The sequence below is a fragment of the Gymnogyps californianus genome, chromosome 3 (genome assembly GCF_018139145.2).
Source record: "Gymnogyps californianus isolate 813 chromosome 3, ASM1813914v2, whole genome shotgun sequence".
In the NCBI taxonomy this organism is placed as follows: domain Eukaryota; kingdom Metazoa; phylum Chordata; class Aves; order Accipitriformes; family Cathartidae; genus Gymnogyps; species Gymnogyps californianus.
Genome location: NC_059473.1, coordinates 83,648,563 through 83,658,864, shown reverse-complemented (window position 1 = coordinate 83,658,864; position 10,302 = coordinate 83,648,563). Strand labels below are relative to the sequence as shown.

Below are 10,302 nucleotides of genomic sequence, written 5' to 3'. Positions count from 1 at the left end.
ACCGCCGGACAGAGGAGCAGGCAAGGCGAGCCAGCGCCTCCCTCCCTGCCCGCCTGCCTGCCGGCCGGCCGGCAGCCTCTCCCCGCGGCCGCCCGTCCCGCTCGCCGCAGCGCCGCCGAGCCCCGCCCGCGCCCCCGCCCGCCCCGCGGCTCCGCCTCCCGGGGGCGCGCGCACGCTCCGGCCGAGCGGCTCCTGCCGCCCTCGGCGGCGGTGGGCGCTCCCCGGCGGAGCGGCCCCCGCACCCGCGGCCGGCTGCCCTCCGAGCCCCGTGCCCCGCACCTGCGGGCAGAGGGGCGGCTTAGGCCGGGCTTAGCTGCTCTGCAAGGCCCCCGTTCATTTCTCACCGCCAAGCGTCGAGCAGGCTGTTCCTGTAAAGTTGGAGAGACCTCGTGTAAAAATCCAGGTAAAAGAGATGCTGAAAGCAGGATTAACAAATGCAGGGGAGCTCCAAGCATCCTGCCAGGCAGGGACATAAGTATGATGTGTGCTTGGTGGTATTGCAGTCCTTGCGTACATAAAGGGAAAACTAATATAAAATATCTCTCAGAGTCGCTGTCTTGATATATAGAGTTGTGCCGGCTGATTTTTAAGCACTGAGATGAGCCTTTATGTCTTCTCATTGCCCACATAGCTAACTGGATAAGGAGGAAGATTTGCCAAACAGGTTGTAGTTGCAACGCTAAGGTCACACAGTGTGTGGTACTGGCAGCCATATCACCTCCAAACTGGGGTATTGTGAATGCTGGTGCTGGGAAGTGCAAGGCAATAGCTAGTAATTTCAGGCCAAAGTCTACATGGTTCAGGGTAGCTTATTGTGGTTTTAGCTAGTCGTTTTATTTTCATAATTAAAGTATGTATTATTTGTCAAGACTCACTATATCATATTAAACAGGTTTACAAGGGTGTAAATTGATATGAAAACTTTGTATTATATTGCAGCACTTGATGTCTGAACCAGGAAGAGTCTTTCACAATCCCTTTTTCTATTCAAACTGCGTTTACCTGATTGCCAGCTAACAGGTCTCTACATCAGATCACTGCTGCTCACAGTGAACTCAGAACATGCGAGAAGAGAAAAATGAAGCTTCTCGTTCTCCCAAATGGATCTTTTAAGCATGAAGCGGATGTGATGCCAGCAGAATGTTAGCAGCTGCATCCACTGATACTGCTTTGACTTTTGAGAAGTACAACTCTCGACTGAATTCAGCTGTCCTGCACCCACAAGGCTATGGTTGAGAACCACAAGGCAAATCCAGAGAGGAAGCAATTCTTCCTGGCTGCTTTAAGAATTCTTGACCAAGTAAAATTATTTCTTTATTTTTACATCTTCTTTAACAAGTGGGTGTGAGCACTTTTTTGTTGTAATTTGTTGTCAAAGGAAAATCGGTGTTAAGTTCTACTGCTGATTTTGAGTGTAGAAAGAAAAAAAATTGTGGGCTGTGTTTGTTTTCTGGCATGCACTCTGAACTCCTCCCATCTGAAATAAGCATAACTAATCAGTGAGAAACTGCCCCACTGGGGCTTCTGATTTGTTTTGCTGTGGTTGGCTAAAGTCTTTAAAGGCTTTTTCTAGCATAGGGCAGACATGATATATTGATTCAATTTGAAAATCCTCAGATATTATCACTGCACTCCATCTTGTGGAAGAGGCAACAACACATTTTAAAATGATCCTGTAGTGGTCTTTTTGAGTAATTAAACCTAACAATGTCTGGTTCTTACTGCCAGAGCAAGGAACTACAAATAGCAGTGGATACAAGAAGTTGTTTAATTCTCAGTCTACCTAATTGTACCCAATGGATTTGTGTAAATGTCCCTTGGTTTTAGGTATGAGGTTCACATCTCCTCCTCCTTTGTTTTGGAAAGGAGCTTTAGGAAAGCATTCAAAGAGTGTAATTTGAAAAGAGAAACTAAAGCAGAAAGGAACCTGCTTTCTAGGTGAGGCTGCCAAGGAGCACCCCAGATTTGGGAGAGTCTTCATAAGGCTCCGGGTGGAGCAGGGATGGTGATCTGTGGGGATATGTGGCTGGGGTAAAGACTCTGCTATGCAGGATTGCTCTGTGGGGACCTGAATGATTTGGTTGTTCGGAGGTTTTTTTGTTATCCCTGTAATAAGTACAATAATCTGGCTGTATCTGGGACACTGTATTGAGGATCACTATCTGTCTTACCAAAAAAACCCAAACAATGAGGTTCTCTCTGCCCTTCTGAAACTGCCGTTCGTGGCTTGTGACCTTTTCCCCTTTGATGTTCACTGCTGCTTTGGGAAATCAGAATAGGTATTGAGGTGACAACTATGAACCATAGCAAAGGCATATTCGTACATATTTGTGTCTGGCTGGGCACAGAGAAAATTGAGAAACTTCTCTGGATTCACAGCTACAGAAAGGTTAACCTTATAATAGTTGCCCTAGGACAAGCTTGAAGAGAAAGCCATTTAACTTTAATGAATAACTTAAAATACAAAGGGCTAGTTATTCCAGCTGTTCCTTGGATGGAAGAAAAAAGGTTTTCTTGAGAAAAGACTGCAGAAAAGCTTAGTCATTCAGACCCAAAAAAGCAGGGAAAAACAGGTCTTGCGCAGGAAGAAGTTAGGACAAAATTCTGTTGTACAAACGAGGATCTTCTGAATTACCTCACCCCAAAAGCAGATTCCACAAGGAAGCTAAATTTAATTAGCAGACGTGAACTGTGATTTATTTTTTTTTCCCAGAACTCCCCCCTCTCTTGCAGTAGCAGTAATGTACGTGCTTGTCCTGGTTTTGGCTGGGGTAGAGTTAATTTTCTTCCTAGTAGCTGGTATAGTGTTATGTTTTGGATTTAGTATGAGAATAATGTTGATTACACACTGATGTTTTTAGTGGTTGCCAAGTAGTGTTTATACTAAGTCAAGGATTTTTCACCTTCTCATGCCCAGCCAGCCAGAAGGCTGGAGGGACACAAGAACCTAGGAGGGGACACAGCCAGGACAGTTGACCCAAGCTGGCCAAAGGAATATTCCATACCATATGACATCATGCCCAGTATATAAACTGGGGGGAGTTGGCCGGGAGGGGTGGATCGCTGCTCGGGAACTGACTGGGCATCGATCAGCGAATGGTGAGCAATTGCGTTGTGCATCACTTGTTTTGTATATTCTAAGTCTTTTATTATTGTCATTTTAAAAATTATCATTATTTTTCCTTCCTTTCTATCCTATTAAACTGTCTTTATCTCAGCCCACGAATTTTACTTTTTTTTCGATTCTCTCCTCTATCCCACTGGGTAGGGGAGTGAGCGAGCAGCTCCGTGGTGCTTAGTTGCCAGCTGGGGTTAAACCACGACAGTGCCTCTCCCCATGATGCAGTGGAACAGCAATGCTGAATGAAGCACTGGCCTTTTTTGTTTCGTTTACCAGGGAGGGACTTGGACAACACGGTGGTCAACTTGCTGATTGCCAGTACGCTTTACTGCTCCAAACTGTGCTCAGTCTGGTAAGGTAGAATTGATCTGTTTTAAGTAATGCCTCAGTGCAAACAAGGCCTTGAAGGTGGACTGTCTCTTTCTGTCTACTATTGTAACAGTGGAGACAGGTCTCATTAATTCCTGAGATAATACTAAGGGCAGGGAATCTTCATTGACTACAGTATTTGTTAGCCTTTTCCAGACTCCTTGGTCATTTTCCTAGAGCAATGACTCATCACTTCATCACTGCGCTGATTACATTGAATTGTTATTATTATTATTACAATGTAAGTAAAATAATGCTTATGCTAATTCACTTTGTGCGCAACTGTCAGAATTCTTGAAACAGTCGTCAATTGAAAGCATCCTGCATGAGCATTTCAGCATTATTTAGACTTTTCCTGATTATTCTATTCATATTTATGATATTTAACTCTGTTCGGTGATGATTTTCAGTGTAGTATGTGAAAACTCAGAGCAAATGGTCAGACCTTTTTGTGAAATCATTAGTATTGTTTGAAGGGAAATCAGAACATAACATGACTGCTTTTCAGTTTTTACTAAAATTCAGCCTTTTTTTCTTCAGATCTAAATATAAAATACAGATTTTTTTTCTTACAGAACAGGCCAAAGAGTAATGTTGGGGCAGGGGTAGCAGGGAAGACTTCCTCAAAAGGAAAAGTCTGCTTTTTTGAAACATTGAACATGGATGATAAAATGATGCAGTTAGATTTATTTTTTTTTATTAACAGTAGCAAGAAAACATGCAGATGAACAGAACAAAAATCAGATGTTGAGAGATTTTATGTTTGCACTTATTTTATTTAGCAGTTAGTTGTATACAACCCCAAAAGAGTCTTGAGTTTCAAGGCTGCGTCTGAACTCTGTGCCCTGAAGAAAAGGAAGACTTCAAAATGTGGTTTCTGGTATATCCAACATAAAAAAACCTTATCATCCTTTTTGTCTGCTTTTTCTTTGTAATAGAATGAATTTGAAGACATGAAAAAACACAGCATAGTGTAACAACGAAGGGACAATACTGAGGTCTGGCCTTGCTGGCGTTATTCATGTGCTTGAAGTTACACAAGTATTTTGTTCTGCCCACAAATGGAATGCAAGCAAGCTCACCACAGTAACTGGAGTGAGCAAAGAAAGACCGGGTGAGTAAGGATTACAGTGAAAAAACAGACTGCTATTTTGAAATAGAAATTTATGACATTTATCTGAGAATTGATGCAGAAGGCTTGTGAACTTGGAGCTGAGTTTGAAATGTAGCATGAAAATGCTTTCACACCTTTCTCTAGAAAAATGAGGTCCTCTAGAGCTGCTTTTGCAGTGGAGCAAATATCAACTAGTCATTTCCTCACAGCTTCAGTACTTTGTTTTCTATCCTGTTTTTATTCTGAGAGGAAGAGAGAGAGAACATTTGAGCAAAATTTGTGTCATTGCCAAGCAAATATGAGATAATTTATTATGTAATTTCAGGTATTGCCACGCATTCAGTGTCTCTTGTCTTCTCTTTTGGCCATCTAACTGCTATTGAAGTCATTCCTCTTTTATTTCTCATAGCAAAATGGAAAGATGGTCAAGAAACCTCATAAATTCACCTTCCTCTCAAAGGCCGTTTGCTGCTTCAGTTGCTACTGTTTGCCTTTGAAGCAAGATAAACCAAAGCTCTGTTGCATCTGTGCGCCATCCACATCACCATGAAAAAAATGTTTGGGGAAAATTCAGCATTCAACTTCTTATCTGTAAGACTGAAGTATCTGGGCTGTAACTTAAATCCTTCAGCAATTATAATCATTTCAGAAGCTTGTGGAAGTGGAGGGCATGGAACTGAATAGTCTCCAAAGTGATATTTTGCCCCTGAAACTGAACTCTGAGAACTATGTATCTTCATCCCATGTCCCGCTTTTAAGAAAGGAATGAGACTCACAACACTTCTCTTCATTTAGACTCTCCTGCAAGAGAACCAACCGACCTCCCCTTGTAGTTAGTATGCTGGACACTTTCTGGTATTTCCAATCTTGGCAGGGAGGCTACGTCCAGTATTACTAAAGTTGATACGCTCTTTTTAATATGACTTTTGATTCATTTAGTTCTTTAATCCAGGAATCAGGGGCAAAAAAATCTTGATGCATAGACTTCCTAGAGAGGAACTATAAACTTCTTTCCCTACTCTCTGCCCTTCCGTCTCCCCAGTTTAGTGTTTCCTGTGCTTCCATGCAGAGGGTGTAATAAAAGAAGTGTAGTCTTCCCCCCATCCAGATCCCAGCTGTGTCTGGTTTTGTAAATTTGCTGTTCTGTCACATTCAGATTAGATTTATATCTACTCCAGTTACTTGATCCAATTTTCAGTAGAACCTTTATGGTACATATTGATATCTTTGTTTTTAAAACAATTATTTTTGCTGATAACATAGGAATTTAAATAACAGTCTTTATATTCAGCAAATGCTTTGGGGTCCTTACATTATAGTCTGGTGAAACTAGCTGAGATGACGTTCCAATGTCTTAATGCAGGAAACTGTCTACAAGTGCAGTGTCTGAACTCGTCCAGTGTTTTGTACACTCTAGGAAAAGGATAACAAAACAGGACTTCTGCCACAAAGGCACCTTTCTTTTCTGACGTCACAAATTTGGTATTGCAAAATCTAATTCTGTGCATCATGTGAAAACTGTTGCCATTCATTCACCAGCAAATTTTACTTTTAATAGATGCTATAAATCAAGATGGACAATATAGATGTTATTCATTAAAAAAATTCTGATTTCTTTTTATTCAGAACCAAAGGCAATGCCCCAGGAACCTAATGTTACAAAGTGACCTCTAACAAAATAGGTTTCTGAACTGCTAACCAATGACAAATGCTTCAGGGATCCTCCAATTAAATAAAAATAATGGTGAAAAACTCACTTATCATTGAAAGAAAGCATTAGAGTAAGTAAGGCAAACAATTTACCACTGGGAAATATCTGTGTTGGAATCCCCTTCTCTGAATTGGTAAGTAACTTCAGCAAAGAATGAACATGAAATACTGAGTTTAAAACAAAATTTTGTGTTCAATGGATTTAATAAGAGTATAAAAATTTTACTGCGGTGTTGCACATAATTTTCAGTTCTCTCTTTAAAAAAAGATACTACCCTATTTTAATTACACCTGGGATTAGCTAATTTTTCAAATTCTTTTTAAGTTCCCTTTGTCCTAAATATGCCTTACCATTTTTAGAACAGCACTAGTGATTTAACAGCGACTTTCACCTGTGGAGGCTTTTACAACTCGTATTCCTCAGAGAGAAAGAAGATGTCTAAGAACATACATGAACACAGGAAACGCCCCACTGGGTCAGACTGGGGATCCTTTTTTCTCTCTGACAGTGGCAAGAGACCCTGGAGCACATCAGGTACTTTGAGTGTACATCAAATGAGGCAGGCTGCGGTCTCTCCTCCAGAACCTCTTACTGAAGTTCTAGCTGCACTTTTACCTCTCCACGTTTCATTTATACACTCCCCAAACAAGGCCCTTCCAAGTTGCAGGACCTCCTCATCAACCTCTTCCAGGCCCTGTCCCTGTTGGTCATTCATGTCACCAGAAGAAGGAAGCTTGATGGGGGGATCCTGGTGACTGTGGGACCGGTGTCCATTCATTCCATCAGCCTCCCATATCTCCAGGCAGAGCATCACTGGGCAGCATCTACCTGCTCCTCAGTTAACCTCCAAGAAGTGGTGGGTGATGTCAGGGTTTCTCTGCTTCATGTCCTCCTCCAGTTCCCTATCTCTGTATTTTCAATCCTGTAACTCTTCCCTTTCTTTCATTTATTGTTCATTGTAGTTAATTTTTTCTCTTTGTTTTCGTTACCTTTAGCCCTCTCCCTCCCTAGGGGGGTTTCAAGGTTTTGCTAATACATACCTAAACAGAAAAGCAAATAGAAACAGCAGCAGTAGGAGAAACTATTTGTAGAGTGCACACAGGCTTGGCCACCTTCTTCAGGCCTTTTTCCTTGTACTCCTCTGGCTTCCATGGCTGTTAGGAAGGTAAATCTTTGCCTAGTCCTTTTACTATCCACTTTTGGACCTGTTGTACATGAACTTGTCCAATTCCTGTTTGAACCTGCTATTGGGATCTGCTTCCACAACCTCTTTTGGCAGCAAGTCCAGAAAATCCCTAGCCACTGTGTAAAGTAATGTGTTCTTTTTATCTGTTTTAAACTAATTTCACCAAATGAGCCAAACTCTGTGATTTGATGAAAAATGGTTCCATATTCATCTTTTCAGCCACCTTCATGATTTCATAAACCTTGAACAAGTCTCACCACAGCACTTTCCCAGTTGAAAGGTCTCAAATTTTTTAGTCTGATCTCATAAGGCAGCCTCTCCCTTTAATCCCTTTAATTATTTCAGTTGTCTTCTCTCTATCTTCCCTAACTCTACCATGTCCTTTTCCAGATACCAAGACCAGAACTGTATAGAGCATTCAAAATGTGGATACAATAGAGTTACACTAGAGTTGAAGCAAAATGACGCTCTCTCACTACCATTTCGGATGATGCCAAACACCTTTTTTGCCTTTTGTTTGAATGCTACTACAAATTCACCCAGTGATTTCAGAGAACTTCAGTCTCAATAACTCTAACATTTCTTTTCCAAGTTGTATCTGGTCGTTAGATCTGGCAATGCTATGTGACAATCTGTGTGCTTCAGAGAAAGCCAACTCACTTAGCCAATTAAATAGTGGTGTTAATTTTTAGAAGTGATGTTAACCTATACAGGTTCAGAATTTCATTCTGAATCCCGTGAATGATTACTTTTACAATTTCTTGTATAATGTATGAATATGCCTATTGGTCCCAGTGTTGTAGATCTTCCAAAGGAACAGTTCTACTTTGAGTGAAGTGGAATTCTTATTTAAATAAGCTCAAACATATCTTTGGTATGAGGTAGATGCTGTAGATGTAGATTGTAGATAGGAAGACAGCAGAAAGTGCAAATTAGAGTTACCTTCGGAGCAGTACCTGAGTCCTGCGATAGAGAAGTCAGCTTCTTTCTTTGTGGCTGGTGATCTCCATGCTGAGTAGATAAGGAGGAGGGGAACGAGTGCTCCTTAAACATCATTGCAATCTTCATAGGTTTTTATTTCTTTTCTTAACTTCATCTCTAATTTTTAGATGCACAAATGCCAAGAGTGAGCAATTAGGAGGTTGTTATCAGAGACTTTATGACACTGAGTTTTTTGTGTGTGTACGTGTGCATACACCCTGTATATGATGCATCCTCTGACTTGAAGGCCTTGCAGTAGAGTTCAAACAAACAGATACAGGCTGAAGAAATAAATTTTTGCTTATCCGTTTTACTTAGACAAAGAGAGAAGTAATGGCTTTCTAGCGATCAGACGTTTTGCATATTTCATTTTGCTTGGCACATTAGTTCTTGTCTAGTCAGTATCCACACGAAACAATAATGTAGGGCACCTGTAAAGGCAATCGCACAAACAGACAGCATCTTTTGTAATGCTCTTTGCTGTTTTAGTTTTGCATTTTAAAAATCCAGACATTTTAAATCAGTTTTCTAGCAAATAAAAGAAGGTGCTACCTGTTGGTTTTTTAGAGGGGAGGGTTGTAAAATATCCAAACAGTAAGTAAAATATCCATTTAAAAATTAATAATTTGACACTATTCTATTCATATGAATGATGATTACTGGGGAGAAAAAGATTGTTAATGTGAAAGCTCTATGTCCTTTTAAAGCAACTCTGTGTTATTAAAAGTAAACATGTTTGAAGAATCAACCTTTTGCTAATGATCAGCATACTCCTTTCCCTTTTTGTCTTCAGACCAGCTGACGCCAGCTCTGATTTTTTTTTTTTTTTTTTTTTTTTTTTTTGTGCAGGGAGGAGGTGATTACAGCAAAGATATATTTTAACCCACAAACCTGGAAAAATAAAACCATCCTTTTTTCAATTTCAAATCATGTTTACTGAAGCATATTTCTCCTGATTGCTCTATATAAAGTCCTTTCTAATATTATGATTGATGCCTATAAATACACAGGCAGTGAGATGGCAATCACCAAGGAGGGAGAAGAGCTATGAATAAATTTAGGCTTGAAATTTAGAACATTTCTAATCATCAGAAGAATCAGGTTCTGGAACAGCTTTTCAGCAGAAGTCACGGTGGGATGAACTCTTTTCAGTACAAAGATGACATCTGTGATTTCCAGCTCTGCCAATTTAATCAGAAGGCTGTAAGACAGCCTAGATTCTTTCTGTCTTGTGCAGAACAGCCAAAAAAACCCCTGAATTCTACAGTCTGAGCATCCTACTGTCTATGTGGGGACATAGCTACAGCTCTATCTTAGGGATTAAAAGGAGAAAATCCACATTCTGCTCTGCTACGCCTTGCCTGTGCAGGGAGTGAGCTCTTACTGAGCTGTGGAGTTGTGTTAAATAACTTCTGTGAAAGCATCTGTGGAAGTTTTAGACATGACTGCTTTTCTGCTGGAGGGCACTGTCATCAGAGCTGAGCGGGCAGAAAGGCTTGTACAAGTGTTTCTTATTTGCTTCGGCGAAAGGTCAGCCAAGATTAGCTCAACATACGTTAAGCAATAGGTTAAACTACGCCAGCTGACTTTGTGCAGAAGTAGATTAGGAGTGCCCACAGAGGCCGTTCCACAAGCTGAACTCCGGAGGCAAGAGAACTCTGAAAGAAAGGACAGCAACAGCTTCTGCCATTTCTGTGGTGACTATCTGAGACAGCCCAGTAGCTGTATCTATGCAACCAGTTATTTCTCCTGCAATCTGAGTTATAGTCTCCGTGCAGTGAGAACCTTTGAAATATTAAGCTTCAACATTTCTGGACAGG

The 10,302-nt window shown here is 40.9% G+C and overlaps 1 long non-coding RNA gene across 1 annotated transcript; it reads left to right on the top strand.

Moving 5' to 3' along the window:
- The first annotated feature begins 274 nt into the window (after positions 1–274).
- LOC127014643 (uncharacterized) lies at positions 275–9,588 on the top strand. Its single transcript, XR_007766194.1, has 5 exons — positions 275–403; positions 940–1,300; positions 3,398–3,473; positions 4,429–4,604; positions 9,332–9,588. It is a non-coding gene; the product is annotated as an uncharacterized LOC127014643 (long non-coding RNA).
- The last annotated feature ends 714 nt before the right edge of the window (positions 9,589–10,302 follow it).